General features: G+C 39.4%; 1 protein-coding gene across 1 annotated transcript in view; it reads right to left on the minus strand.

Annotated features, from left to right (window-relative positions):
- LOC117473901 (cadherin-6-like) overlaps positions 1 to 15636 on the minus strand; it is an 80833-nt gene extending 65197 nt beyond the window's left edge. Inside the window, exon 1 of the mRNA XM_034119858.1 lies at positions 15573 to 15636. The gene's annotated coding sequence lies outside the window, so the exon portion shown is untranslated. The remainder of the gene's footprint in view (positions 1 to 15572) is intronic.
- Between the last annotated feature and the right edge of the window lie 479 nt (positions 15637 to 16115).

A 16115-nucleotide genomic window follows, 5' to 3' on the forward strand; every position in this document is an offset into this window, starting at 1 on the left:
AACGCTCTGATGATTGTTGCCTTGTGCATCATCAACAATTAGTGATGGATAGTGTTGTTGCAACCAGATGGTACTTCAGGATTTACACTGTTATATAAGCGGAGGGGAGCTGGGGGTGGAGGGGTGTGTGGGGTGGGGGGGGGGTCAGCAGGCCTGAGGAAGATGAGAGACCTGACACATCATGAGAAGCTTTTATCACACACCAGCAGACCCAAGACACAGCAGGACACACTTTGGGAAATCATTGACCTGAAATCCTGGAAGGGAATGACTCGATGTGAGGAGCCTTTCTCTGGACAAAACAACTGTCAGACATCAACAAATCTGTCTTTCTTTCCATCAGCTATATGAATATTTTGGGTCTATAATAGTCAAGTTAAATAAATGTAGTCTTTGATATAACAAAGATGTCTAAATCCTCGGTTATCGTAGAATATACTTTTCACCTCATGTTCGTCAAAACACAAAATTCCCAGAAAGGTAATCTTGGTGGGGAACCTTGGTGCCCTAAATAGTATCTGATGCTCCGAGTCACATCCTTATCTTGTTTGTTTTTGCTGACCAGCCACTCAAAACCCAAAGATACTCTATTTTTGATGAGATGAAAAAGCTAGCAAGAAGGAAGGTTAAAATATTCAGTTTTGTTTCCCAAAGAGTGACTTCAATATTTGAACTGAATGTAAATAAACTAAGTGTTCCAGCATGTTCTGCTACTCATAGTGTTACGGACCAGAGGCAAGACTAACTTGTCTCAAATAGTGACTGAAAGTAGAGATGACATCAACATCTGAATGTGAAAATACCTGTAGATATACAATATCATTGACAACAATAATTTTGTTGCAACAGTTTTCTATTTGATACAAATGTAAAAAAAGAAAATTACATTGAAATGTTGGAAAAAATATTTCTAGATCAGAATGCCTCAAGTGTGATTCTTAGAGAATCTCAAGACGCAACCAATCAGATGAGAGCTGCATGAAGCTGTTATAACTATAGAAACAATACATAACTAGCTGTTTTCACCACACGGGTCTGCGCCCAATCTTGCAGTGAGCATAGAGGAAACTGAGTATTATTAATTAACAGCATTAACAGCTGGAGTCAGAAAATCTGGAAACTATATATGGGGCTTTAAATATTTGTCATGACTTAAACTAACAGTAGACCAAGGAATGTTTTAAGATAGCGTAACAAGAAGTAGCATTTACTTAAGTTGTCACAGCTAAACAGTGTGCTGAACATGCTTTAGTCTCTGCCAGTGTCAGAGCTTATTTTAAAGCACTGTGTCTTCACAGTGTTTACGAGGGTCTGTCTGTAGCGGCGCTCTGTTTGCAGTGCTTTCATTCACAAGGACATTTTATCATGAGAACTCCTGTTTTATGGCTGCCACAGAGACGAGGAACAGCAGGAACACACACACACACACTGACAGTGCTTTTGTCTTCCTCCTTTGGAATGTAGCGGGCCATTACTATGTAAATGAGCAAACATCTACCTGGCTTGTAAACTACTGTGTGTGTTTACATGAGTGAGTAAGGAGCGTGGATACGGTTAAAGGTCCTTACACACTTTGCGGTGTTTTCCAGTGCGAAACATGGCCAAGATGCAGGAGACGTGAGGCGACGTGAGACGACGTGAGGCGACGTGAGGCGACGTTCCGTCGGGACGTGTTCTTTGGTGTTCTTTGGTGTGTAAGGACCTTAAGAGAGTGTGAAAACATACTGACGGGACAAGAAAGCCTTTATTTGAGATGACCATGGAACATGTGGTCCAGCTATCCACTTTAATTTCTTTAGTAGGAACATGGGGAGACTTTTCCCACACATTGCAGCCTCTTCACTGTGGGAGCTTCCTTTCAAACTTATCTGAATCCAATTTGGAAGTAGTTTAGCAGGAGTCTAGTGAGGAACATCGACTTGTTCCAGAAAACACAATCAAATATTTATGTTGGGCCAGCTCCCGCTTCCAGGCCACTCGTTTCTATGTCACATCCCAGAGTGACCAACATCCAGCTCTCTGGTGACCATTCAGGCCAAAGACTAGATGAAAAAAAGGAGGAAGTGTAAGTTCCTACTCACAAAGTTTTAAATATAACCACTTCTACAAAACTCCCAAAAAAAGCTCTCAGTTGCCTGTATATTTAGAAGATTTGCTCAAGCTGTGTTATGACACACCCTTTATTTAGCTGATTATCTGTTAAATCTTTGTTAACATTGGCAAAGAGCTAAATTAAGTTAGTCTATCTCTTCCTGGAAAAAAATATTGACTGATTCCACTGTTTTGAGTTAAAATGTGTATTAACCGATTGTACATTTTAACGTTTTCATGATCTGTTCAAGTGAAGTCATGCAAAATGTTGTTGTTTTAATATGCTTTCACAGCAATATAAAACATAGATATTATTATATATATGAAATATAGGAGAGGGAAATATGAACTGTTGAACTTAAGCAGCTAATAATACATCCTTTTAAACTATTAACGCCAACTGCTTTTCCGCAGACGGTCTGCTCTTTCTGGGAAGATGATTTTTATATTTTGATACGCTGGGAATTTATTTTTAGAACTATATACAAAACAACAATTGATTCTTATTCAAGAATCTTCCAACTGAAGATTTTTTCCAAGATTACTCCTAGAAAAAAACAACTCAACATCTTTAATATTGATCCATCACCATTATGTAGATTCTGTGATGAGGAAGAGGAAGACCAGATGCATTTCTTTTGTTATTGTCCATATGTTGGAAGTCTGTGGTCTAAGATTCAAAATTGGCTGAAGACAATCAATATTGAATTTACATTTACACCCTTTAATATTTTATTTGGGCTTTTAGATGAAGACCGCACACAGTTAATAAATACAACTATTCTTCTGGCTAAAATACATATTTTTAAAACTCAATCAAGGAGTAATCTTAATTTAAGGTGTTTGAAGACTAGATTAAAAATACAATTTATTTTGGAAAAAAATGATTGCCACAACAAATCAAAGGGCGGCTCAACACGCCATGACATGGGAAATAATGAGCTCTAACGAAGAGTGGGATTAAAGGAACAATAAACATGCTTGCCATGTTGTGTTTTTGGTGGTATTTGGTTGTCAACCTATTTTTGTTTTTGAAATGTTGAAGTGATCCTACTGACTGAAAAAAAAGTACAATAAAAAAGGAAATCACTTAATTGGTATCAAAACGGCTGTGGTAAATGCAACACACACACAGCGCTGCCTAGCTCCTTTATATTTCACCTAAACTGGAGGCGCCACACACAGGGTGAAGTGAAGGTGAAGGTGAAGGTGCAGATGGTGAATGTGATTCTTGCTGAGGAGTTGACATTGTGTCAATGCTCAGAAACAGAAGCGTGGTCTATGCTGATGTGGCCACACCGAGTCAATGTGGTTTCTGGTTATAAAATCAAGTTTCATGGCTTCTCTTTTTCAGAATGGATATAGCCATTAGTGTCACAGATCTGACCTTTCAGAAATGTACTGCTCCCTGGCACCCTCATGCTGGGACAGCCTATAGAAAGTGGGTGGAGGGATTGGAGATCATTCAGTGAGCTGCCCACAGGCTTGGTAGTGGGTGGTGGCTAAAAGAGGAGAACCCTACATTATATTATCTAACTGAAGAGTATAATCTGTACAAGGCCGGGGCGAGTGGAGAGCACTTGGCTTTATGTGCTCGTATTGTCCTCGGGGATAAAAAAACCTTGTTATTAACTCAGCCTGACTCACAGGCCTCAATAAACGGTTTCGGGTTAAAGCTCCAAACAACACAACATGAAGGTGAATTACACCTGAACTGAGGAAAAATAAGATCAAACATGACCAACGCCCTAACACCAACCCTAAATGTCTACTTGCCAGCAGTGAGAACAAGGAAATGTTGAGTACCCAACGTTTTATGTTAGAAAGGTATAGTACGGGCACAGCACATAGAAACTGCTGGATGCTAACTTGTATATGTTGGGCAATTTGCACAATTAGCATAGTTTCATTATTCAGACAATAGATCAAATATGGCCCGGCCAATTTGACCAATTTCAGTTTGGTCTTGAGGATGTTGGATACATTCGGACATTTCAAGGATAATAACTGGCCGTTTTGAATCCCCTAAAACTTTCAAATCAGCCCAACGAGAGTACAAACATGGCCACTTTCTGGTTAGAACTGCAATTTTGTTCATTCTGAAAATGTCAGAAATTGATTCAACATCCTCAAATACCTCTAAAACCACTCCAAAATGGGCCAATACATTGTTAAGCTAGTGTCTGCATATGCTAATCAATTCTCATCAATGCAATTTATGCTAATTGTGCAAAGTTAGCATCCGGCAGTTTCTATATGTTCACAATAGGACTCTATGAGCTTGCAAATAGACTATAACCTTAATGTTGACGTATAAATAGAGTTTATGGTTCCGTCTTTACCAATGCCTCCAAAACATTTAAAGAACCACTCGGATAAAAAGCTGACAGCCCAGCTAAGCACAATATTAAAAGCTCTCTTTGAATTACAACCTCGTTAATTACCCTGTTTTATCACAGCAGCATGTCCTGTCCAATCCAATAAAAGTGAAACATAATCAAAAAAGGAATAATATTGAACAACATAACCTTTGACTTTGTACTCTTTTACTGTCCAGCTGTTCTCCACAGCCCCTGGAGACAGACACTGGGAAAAACCATTAACCACAGCCCGGTTAGTTTTTGACGGAGTCTATTAACTTTTCAACTTTTAGCCAACATTTACATTTTTCTCGCCTACTCCCGCTTTCACCTCCGACAGAGCTGGTGACGAGAAGCACTTCACACCAAGTAAATGTTCACATGTAGTCACAAATAGTCACATGTAGAAAGTCTCCTTGTGTTTGCCTTTCTGCTTTGAACAGCCTAACAATGTTCCCACTGTTTAGTCATGTCCTGCATGTTTTCTGTTTGCCACTCTGTGAATTATCACAGCTCTGGAAAATGTGTTCTATATGTGTGAATCACCATTGTACTTGCCGTTATTATCCAGTACTTATCCACAGTTTTTCTCCAACACAGTGCAATAAAACCCCTCAAAATATTGATTTAGAAAATTCTTACCAATTTTTGCACCTCGGTGACGGTCGATGCAGCGTTAGTCCCGATGCTTGTTATTTCCTGTTACAGCTGCAGTGTGAATTTAAAACGTGGATGATTGTGACAGTGACTGATCACATCCACCTGAAGGAACACACCGCAGACAGTATATATGATTTTAGTAACACGTTCTCAACACTTGAGGCTTGAAAGGTGGTTGTACAAGTGTGAGTCCTCTGTGAAGGGTGTGACAGGCACAACCATTCAAATTGATTCCAAAGGAGACTCGCTGTCACACAGACTCGCTAAAAACACTATTATCAACTTCTTCCCCTCGCTCCATAAACTGTATCCAGCATGTCTCTCTTCCTCTGGGTTGTGCTATTGCCTCGTCATGGCCCACTACTGTTGCCCCCGCTGATCAGAGGAGAAGTGAAGGACAGGTGAAATATCTTCCATGGACTTAATGACCCAAAATGTTCCCTCAGCCTACAGGACGTAGCCTGTTGATTCTCGAAACATATAATTTCGGGAATGGGTAAGTATGGGCAAAAGTATTTCTAATACTAATTGATATTTTTCTAATGACTGAAGAATGACTTGTAATATCATCCACAGAGAAGATCAAGCACCTTTTCTTATTTGGTTTTCCATACTCCTAACTTGGCTTCTATGAAATTCATTTTTTGCAGCTCTTGTCGGTGAAACGCTTTTCTACACTACATACTCAGCAAAACACACACACTATGAGAATATCTGGTGAACACAGTGGAACATATACACTATCTGCTTATTAACTAGATATTCAGACTCAAGAGTGTATTATTAAAAGGAAGAAAAAGCTCTTTAGGGAACCATCAGAAATGTTGCTTTGCTCTCAGCAGGCGAAGGGTCTGTCAGTGTTTGATTGACAGCCGAGTGCCGAGGTACACCGTAGGAGTCGCAGTACACAGACCTGCGCTGCAGCCTCCATGTTGTGGGCGGACAGTGTGTTGTTGGTGCTATTAAAGAGTAAGAACCCCGTCCTGCCTTCTGACATTAACTCGTACATGCTGTTTAATGTGCTGCAGCCTGCTAACTGACGTTAACTCTGTGAGTGTTTGACTTCTTCAACAAGCTAACGACCAGGACAAGACGATAAGTGTGAGATTAATAGAATGGGGCAGGAATAAACACTAAAACCTGGAAAATTTGTTTGCATTTCATCAATTACAGTGTCCTCGTCTTCAAGTCATGTTTTTTTTATGTGCTTTTTTTGAGAAGCCTGAAATTGGAAATGTGGCTAACAAAAGCTAACAAGTTACGATTCCCGCCTTTTATTCTACCACATAAAATAGGTCAGTTAATAAATGTTTCATAATATAGAAGTTGCTATCAAGTGACTAAATGAGACACATACTCAACACACCAAAACATTAGCCGCCTTTAGCTTAGCGGTGGTGATGCACAACAATGCTAAAGCAATGTAGTTCTTTTAAAATTAAAATAATAGATATCCATGAAAGGTTTGTTAATGTGTAGCGATTATCATATACAGGTGTTTGCCACATATTTAGTTTTCTGGATTGTTTCTAAAAATCCACAGTAAAATTCCCATTGCTTTTTGTCAAAGGATGGATTGCGATGCTAACTTCTGGGTTAGCATACACAAATATGTCATCACTGTACCAATCAATAAGGAGGACACTTTATCAGTGATGGCTGTCTGGCTCAGTGTGACCACAAAACTCTGATCTCACAACTTTATGAGACATTTGGCTGTATCTACATAAAGATTGATCTGCGTTTAACAGATACCAGAACATTCTGCTATATCAATGCTAAACCTTTGCTTTCTGGTTGCTCCTGAGGACTTGACACACATAATACAATTTAATATTGAATTAACACGTCTCCACTTCAGAAGTCTGGTATTTTGTCTGGAAATAACATCTAAACCAGAGACTAGCTTAGCAAAGTTACATTGTGTACTCCCCTTTCACTGCTTATTTTCCCTGCTCTACTTTCATTTTTTAACAAAGTTCTCCCCTTTGTTACCTCGGGTTCGCTATCAGACACTAATTAGATAGCTTGCATGTAGGATCAAAAAAGCCTCTCATTTGATTTCCGTCAAAACGGTAAGGCTGCCTGCAGAGTTTCGACGTTCTTTCTGAACCGGCTTTGATGAACAGCAATCTACTGTATTTGCACAACACAACACAGTGGGCAGTGAGCTGTAATTGGAGGAGCTGTCAAGCCAGAAGAGAGGAAGGCTGAAGTTGTCTTCCAACAACAATTTAGTGGCTCCCTTCCAGACAGATGCAGCTGAACACCTGTCAGAGGAAAACTGTTCATTTGAAGTGAAAGCTTTTCTGCACTGTGGTCAAAGCTGCTGCTATTCACATGCACACCAATTTGGTATCTGCCGTAGCCTCCAGTCACGGACAGGAGGTGATAGTTAACTGTTAAGGTTGTCTCGTATCACAACCATGCACACAGTGTATTAAAAGTTCCCGTGCTATTATACACAGACGTGCTGATCGAGGTCTACGGGTCAAGAAAACACACCTGCCCAATCAGCAAATAGTCTGGGAAAGTGTGGACAGGAAATGTGCTTTCCATGGAAAAAACGAGGATGGGGAAGAAATAATGGAAATGAAGATCAAAAGGCTACACACACACACACACACACACACACACACACACACACACACACACACACACACACACACACAGCCACACTTCCGCTAATCCACTTAAAGTACCTGACGATGCACCTGGACTGAATCAGTGTTATCAGCCTATATATATACACACACACACACACACACACACACACACACACACACACACACACACACACACACACACACACACACACACACACACACACACACACACACACACACACACACACACACACACACACACACACACACACGCATACAGAGCACAGAGCCTTTTGTTAGGGCAGTTGTGGGTTGTCAACACAAATTAGCACACAGAGCCAAGTGTGTGTGTGAGTGTGTGTGGCTGCTGAGACCACATCATGTACTGAGTGGGTATTAAACATTGCTTTAATAACACTCTACCATAACTACTGATGTCTGATAACAGCATTTGCAACTACTACATGTTTCTGTTTCTTGTAGAGAGAAACAGCACACAGTAACCAATCATGGGCAACTGGCAGTATTCCAAGAAACTTTGTTATACTACATTTTTTAAACTTACATTAAGCCTTGTGGGAAGAAGCGTTTTATCTGTTCCACTAATATTCTTAAAAGCCTTACAGTGTACTAGTCATTAAAAATAACTTCTGAGTGGTTATAAATTCTGACCTTTTTTTTTATTGCTAAATATCACAGGATCAAGCTGGATGGGAAATAGTAATATCTCATTATTAACTGTGTCCCCATGCACAGCCATGAAGAACTGCCTTGCTATGACAAGTTACATCAATAAAGACGTGTATTTTATGTTTCAATTAGGGATGCCACCATTATTTTAAACATCATTTAATCTTAGGGTTATTTCTGTTTAATTATTCAGTCAAGAGAAAAGAAAATTAATCATGAAGGTCCAAGACAACTTAAATGTAAACATAATCAATTTCCAATCAAATATGACAGAGAAAATAAGCAGTTGAGAAGTTCAAAGTATAGAATATTTGTCATGTTTCACAATCATTGCTTTAAAAATGATCTAATTATTTAAAAAGTTGCATCTCTTCCTTCTGTTGGCCAATCACTAAACTTTACATTTGGGTTGTCATAGTCTTTTTTTAAACTAGGCTACACCCATCTTAAAAACAATCCACTCACAATGTTGCAAGACAGAGTAAACAAGTGAAATTATTTTTAGTTTTATGTGGAACAAACCAAGAGGGGTTCAAAGAGAGAACCCTGAAGAAATGGAGCCACATTTTCAACATCTCTTGCCTCACGATCTCAATAACAGCTTCTCTCCGTCTCACTGAAATCAAGAGGCCATCAGCACATGCTCTCTGAGGATGAAAGTAGTGATTCAGAGCTGAAAGAAAGCTACAAGTACAAACTTCGGGTAAACACCAGCTAATGAAAGACACACTATGATCACATACTTAAAGATGGAACATGAAAGCCCTGATTAATATTAATATTATTAATTATTATTAATATTATATTATATTATATTATATTAAGTACTTATCAGTTGCAGACTGCTTGTACGTCTTTCATTAAAAGGACATAAATCCAATTTCTTCAACATTTTATAAAAATTTGAGTCGGTTTGAGCAATACTAAAAAAAGGGCAACAACAGGTCAACTGACAAATGAAGAGTGAAGGAATGAGTTTCAATACCCAGAAAGACTAATAGATGTCATCACGCCAGACATTATCCGCCTTTAGCAGCGGTGACGCAACCTTGCTGTAGTTCGTGTATAACATAACGTTAGCTTTTAACTTCTAGCGATTACAATAAACAATTCTTCAAAATCATAAATGTTGTGTTAGCATGTGGAAATCATCCCACTGAACACAATGTGAATTAGCCAAAGAGCTCATTTCCTGCAATATTCCAAAATTCACACAAACCACTACAAAACAACATCATCATTGCAACTGCAGAAACGGACTTTCCTGTATTTCCTGAATTAAATGTGCATATGTTAAAGACCTGTTGTAATTTGGTTACAAAAAAATCCAAGTTTTTAAAGACAAACGACAGAAGAAAGCCAATTATGTTTACATGACATTCAAGCTATCAGGCGACTGTAGAGAACAAAACAGTTACATTTTTCCAGCCAAATTGAAGGTTCCCTCAGCATCTTAAAAACACTAAGGCCTGCTCCAGCCCTTACATTGCACTGCTCCACTAAAATACTTCATTCGCGCTTCTCTGGTCATCTCTGGAGACTTGCTATACATAGGTCCATCCTGAGTTCAGCGATACGGAGGATTACATGCTTTTATCTGGTCTCGCCTTTACTGCTGCAGTGCCCTGTTTGCCTTTCCCAAAAAGAGAAGGCCTCCAGTGGGTGAGAGTGCTGGAGCAAGGCTTTTACCTCCAACCAATATCTCCCTCTCCTCGCTGAGGTCTCCACTGATTCCTGCAGTGATTATGTGCAAATGTTTTTCTGGCCTGGCTGCGGGTTATCTCTCCGGACCTTTGACTGCAGAACACACTCGGTGCTGCGTGACTGAGCTCCTTGTGTCCAGACTAAAGACTAAAGGTGACTGAGCTTTAGCCATCAGGGCTCCTAGTCTAGAATAAGAGGCCTGCAGCGTCTGTATCTTCTTCCGTAAATGTCTTCCTCACACTCGTCTGTATGTATCTTTTGATTGTCGCAACTGTTATTTGAGTAACCCTATATACTCTTTTCAAGCAATATGCTTTCCTGCTATATCTTGAATCAGAATTCCTTTATTTGTCCAGCAACAGAGACATGTATGGTATTACAACAGCAAGAGTATAGTGCAGATTAATTATAAAGAGTAGACTTACATATATGAAAAAGTAGAACAAAAACAATCAATGCTCTTCATCATTCCTTTTTTACAACGCACAAAAACACACACAAAAATCCTTGAGCACCTCTGCATCTCACAGAGTTCAAGATGAAATGTTGATTAGGTTGTAACTAATAGACAATACCAATACAAAAGAGCATTAAATAGCTATTGTTTTCGTTTTTAAGGTCAGGAATGAATGTTCTTGCTCACTAAAAAAGGTGATAATATATTTAAACTGATTAAATTTGCCACAAACATGAGTGAGAAGCAGAACCACTTTGGTGCCAGTTTGGTAGAGGCAGTTTGAGAGGCAGTTTGTCTCATATTTTCAAAAATGTAGGTATGCTTTAGGTTTTTACATTTGTTGTACTTATTCTACTGTGTTTTTGGTAAATGTTTTGGACCTGTAAACTGTGAAATGATTGAGTGTTAACAGGAACACGACAAGTAACAGTTCTCAGGATTTCAGGGAGTTTGGTGAAGCCACTTGTTATTTTTCCACCCTCTAGTAGCCCATTAGCTAAGTCAGTTTTATACAGCTGTATAGTCGCCATGTACCTCTAACACAGGGGTGGGGAACCTCCGGCCTCCGGGCCGTATACGGCCCGCGAGACCATTTGATACGGCCCTCGAGGTAATTTATAAACACACCGCAAAATAATTAAACAAGCGAGTGCCTGTTTTTCCTGGCCAAGGACAGGTTCCTTGAACACAACACGAGCCTAACGTGTCATCACGTGGTATATGTCTCACCTGAAAGGGGTGTAGAGTGCTGACGGAGAGCACCGGAGCGCCGCTCCAGTGTGTGTGTGTGTGTGTGTGTGTGTGTGTGTGTGTGTGTGTGTGTGTGTGTGTGTGTGTGTGTGTGTGTGTGTGTGTGTGTGTGTGTGTGTGTGGCACTAGCACATTTAGTTTGAGCGAGCGAGAGAGAAAGAGAGAGAGCGGTACAGAGGATTGTGAGCATATGGTTAGCTAGCTATGCTAACGAATATAAGGAGCTTTTTCTACAACCAGGTGAAGAGAGCTCTCTCCTGTCAGAGTGAGAGGCTGATAACCTCAGCTCAGTGAGGTAAAGGCACACCTTTATACAGTATGATCAAAAAAATAAAGAGAATAAATGAAAAACAGGTAAAAAAAATACTATATGACAGTAAAGAAAAGTTGTTATTAATAAACAAGAATACAGTTTAAAGGGGGAGTGATTTGTAAAATATCCATAAGCACTTTGGTCAACGTGGGTTGTTTTTAAATGTGCTTTATAAATAAATATGATTGATTGATTGATAAAGAAAAATAAAATCTGCTTACAGTTCTGTTTCATATGGATGTTGAGAGATGTATCCATAGATCTCTTAATGTTGCTCTGAAAGTGCACCAGATTGATGCTTTTAACTTCAACATTTAAAAAAAATCTTCCCGGGGGAGCATGCCCCCCAGACCCCCTAGAGGAGGTTAGGCCCCCCCCCCACTTAAATCATGTCCAAATGGATAGGAAACTAAATACATTTGCACACATCTTGTGTCCATATCTTTCTGTTTTGGTGGTCATGCCACAACCGTGCACGTGCATGCATGCACGAGTCATGGTAAAATATCTGGATTAAGAGGTTGCTTTTTCTTTGCACAGCATGAAAGAAAGGCCAAATGAATGGGCTGTGATTTTAGTTTTTTTAAGCAGAGGTTGAGTTCAATAATTTGTACGGCCCTCGGAGGATGTTGTATAAATTGAAATGGCCCTTGAGAGGAAATGGGTTCCCCACCCCTGCTCTAACAAGTACCACTATTGATAAGTGATGCTTAACTTGAGATTAAAGACACTTAAGGTCAAGGTCAGCGTCAGGACCACCCTGGGGATTGTGTGAAAAGTAGTGTTGCCTTACAGGCTAAACTTTGGGAAACAAAGCCCCCTATTGTAGTTTTGAGAGTTGATCACACAAACAATACATGGTGGTACATGCAGGCACGGGGAGGGGGGGCAGGCTTTCTGAGTCTCTGTCAGTGTCAATGTCAACCAAGTGCTTGTACTTTTAATAGACTTCAAAGTACACCAGCATGAAGTGGATTTCCATACCATTAGCAGCAGAATCATCTATTAATGTGCCTGTTGTTAGGCTGGAATATCTAGAAGAACCAGATTTAAGACCTTTCACAAATTGGCTTCTGTATGAAGGTAGATTTGAATACTTATGCAAACAGATCAGTAAAAAACGTGTTTTAAATGTGTAGTTTGTAAATGTAAAACACCTTCCACCTATATTAAGGTAGGCAGTAACCGTATACGTTGAAACGCAGAAACCACTTAATGCATGCCATCACATGCTGTTCGAAAATGGCTGAGTGATAGAAATAGATTTCGGGACAGAGGAAAGTTTGTTCAAAATTACGTTCGTGTAAAACGTATAATCACAAACGACATAAATATCGTACAATGCCTTTTTGATCCATAACCTCATCTAAAGTTGTACATGATAGAAAGTGTATTCACAAATGCTTTTCATTTACTTCTTGATAGACTTGGTGTATTTGTTTTTTTGTTGTTTGTCACATTTATTTGTATATTAACAGATCCATTTCATATTGGCCAAATGTTTTTGAGCAAAAGAAATGTCCCGCATTTGTGGAAGGTGTATTACATTTACAGATAACACATTTACAGAGATTGTCGATCTGTTCACATAAATAATATTGAGAAAAGTCTACCTCCATACGTAGCATTTAACATACTGACAAAAATGAACATTTGCCAAAATTAAGTTATGATTTACAGATCAAATTCAATACTATTTGAATGTATATGAATATATGTATTCATTACCTCAATCCAGCATGTACACATTTGTGTCATTTGGAATAATTGCTCAATTTCTAGGAAGTTTGAAATTACGATAAAATACCAGCTGCAGATTTAATTTCTGATACATTAGGGGACACACTGTCTAAGGAGTCAATAACAGGAAGTGATGAAAGATTGTATGATCAGTGACTTCATAAGGTATTTTTAAAAAAGTCCAATGTTGGTTTTCTTGCAAGTCAACAAGTCCATTTTCGAAGCTCTTGTCTCCAGTCTCTTTTTTAAAGTTATCCAATCTACAAAGTCAATTTATACATTTATTAGGCCTCAGAAGTTTACTTGTACAGCACAGTGGGTTGGATGCATAATACTGAGGAGTTTAAATAAACTGAACAAGTCAGCAGCACACCTCGGCTCCTGTAAGTTAGGGCCACAGAGCTGCACAGAGGTCACATCTGAGTTAACGAGGAATGTTTGTGAGCACTGACTCACAACACGTAATCAGGATGATGGATGCCAGTGCTAAATACATTTCTAAGGCACTACCATGCATGCTGGGAAACCCCAGAATCCTACACAGTATAAATCAATGGATCCCAGCATGAGGTCTGAATTAACAAGCAGGGCCTTGGATTCCAACTGTCCATTCAGGAGTTTCAACAGTTGGATATTCTGGAGTGAAGAATTACATTTCACCATGGTGCATCTCCTCGTTTTTATTCAGAATTAATAAGACTATTGACTTATTTAAATGCTACCTATCGATTTGTGGGCCAATGTTGGTTTCCTGTTCAAAACCAAATCACTAAATATTTTCCTGCTTTAAGAACCTAACCCTAACTTTCATTAGCATTATTTCAGTGGAGAGATTTATGACTTAAATCAGCTTTTAATAGGTTTTTACAGAAAATTAAAGGCAACATGACATGGTACACTGCTGAAAGGTTGACTTTAATTAAATCAATTATGTCAACAAATGTCACATCACTGTATCAGTACAGTGATGTGAAATCTGTTGACATAATACATTTAATTAAAGTCAATGTTTCAGTTTTGTCAGTGTACATATGAAGCTGATCATAAAACAGAAAAACGTATAGAAACATGTCTACACAAAGTCTTGGTCTCTTAAAATTTGCTTGAACGTTCTGGCAGTCCAGTAGCAGAAAAACAGCGTTTAACAGCTGATTCAACCTGACACACACTCTCATACAGCAAGCCAAAAGCCAACACAAAATGACAAAATAGCAATGGTTGGAAAGCTCTTACTTGTAAATAAGGGGGGTTGATATTTTATTCTGACATGGAGGCCAAATTTGAAAAACAAATCTTATGCTTAAAGCTTATGTATCCTTTAATGACAAAAGAGAGAGAGAGAGAGAGAGAGAGAGAGAGAGAGAGAGAGAGAGAGAGAGAGAGAGAGAGAGAGAGAGAGAGAGAGAGAGAGAGAGAGAGAGAGAGAGAGAGAGAGTCTGACGAGATCAGCATCACTCCATTCTGCCTCAGTCACCCTGCCTCTCCACAGAAACCACAAAGAATGAACTTTAACATCATGCCATTAAAGCTTTGATCAGCCTTGCTTAGTGACCTAACCACGATAGAAAATGTATTTTAGTTGCATAACATCCGTATACTGTGATATTACGACGCACAATCACATTTCCAAATGTAGAGAAATCACCAAACGGAGAAAACTTCACAACACACAGAGCCGTTATTCCCACACACTTAAACGCGTCCTCTCCTCACACTCCGTTACAATCAGACATCCCAAATGCACCGATCAATTCACCATTCACACAAGTTCATTAAAAAGTGAATATTTGTTTATTATTCAACTTCCATGCAAGTTACAGGTTTACCTGTCAACATTAAAACACGAAAATATGTTGGACAATAACTTTAAGATACTGTAGCCTAAGTAACGCAACAAATGGAAACAATTTGGAATGATTTAAGGATAAACATGTCTGGTTTTCAAATGTCCTAGAGAGACAAATATGAAATAAAGTTCCCTACTAGTTTCCCTATAATTTCCCCTAAATAACCTTCCTCAGTGCCCTGCGTCCACACCGCGTACAGAGACAGGCTGCGCAATAACACATGGAATTACGCATCTCCTACAAGAAGAGCTTCTAATGACCAAGACTCCCAGCACTGAATCAACAACATAAAATAACATGTAGATTCATATCTATAGACATGTTTACCATGTAAGGATAGTTAGTGCGACTTACCGCTGTTCCGAGGATGGAGCTGTAACCAGCAGCAGCGCATCCACCGAGATCGACTGCTCTCTGCCTGTCCCCCTCTCCCCTCACTCTGGATCTGCCTCTCTCTCTCTCCTCCTCCCTCCCTCGCTCTCTCTCCCGTGTAGCCCCTCCCTCTCTCTTCCAACCCCCTATCCTATAGCCCCTCTCACCAAATCAACAAATTGAGGAGTTGAAATGGCTGCTTATTGGTGATTACTATGCCGTCGGCGATTAAAGGGACATTCGCACGCACACTAACGCGCGCACAGGAACACACACCATGTGTTCAACATTCAAAATGTTCAGAACTGAGTGCTTCCTAAAAGGAGTTATTTAAAGACCTTTCAGCAACAAGTAGCTCATGAAACGGCACGTGCTGCTTCTGATGGGCTTTAATAATCTGGCAGCATGGTGACAACAGGCTATTCTAAGGTAGAGGATTACAGATGGCACTACCTGATTTGAAGTCCCCAAAATGAAATTGAAGCTCAATTTTTTTTACCTGAAACTGCATAATCCAATATTAAA

This window comes from Trematomus bernacchii, unplaced genomic scaffold (genome assembly GCF_902827165.1).
Source record: "Trematomus bernacchii unplaced genomic scaffold, fTreBer1.1, whole genome shotgun sequence".
NCBI lineage: Eukaryota > Metazoa > Chordata > Actinopteri > Perciformes > Nototheniidae > Trematomus > Trematomus bernacchii.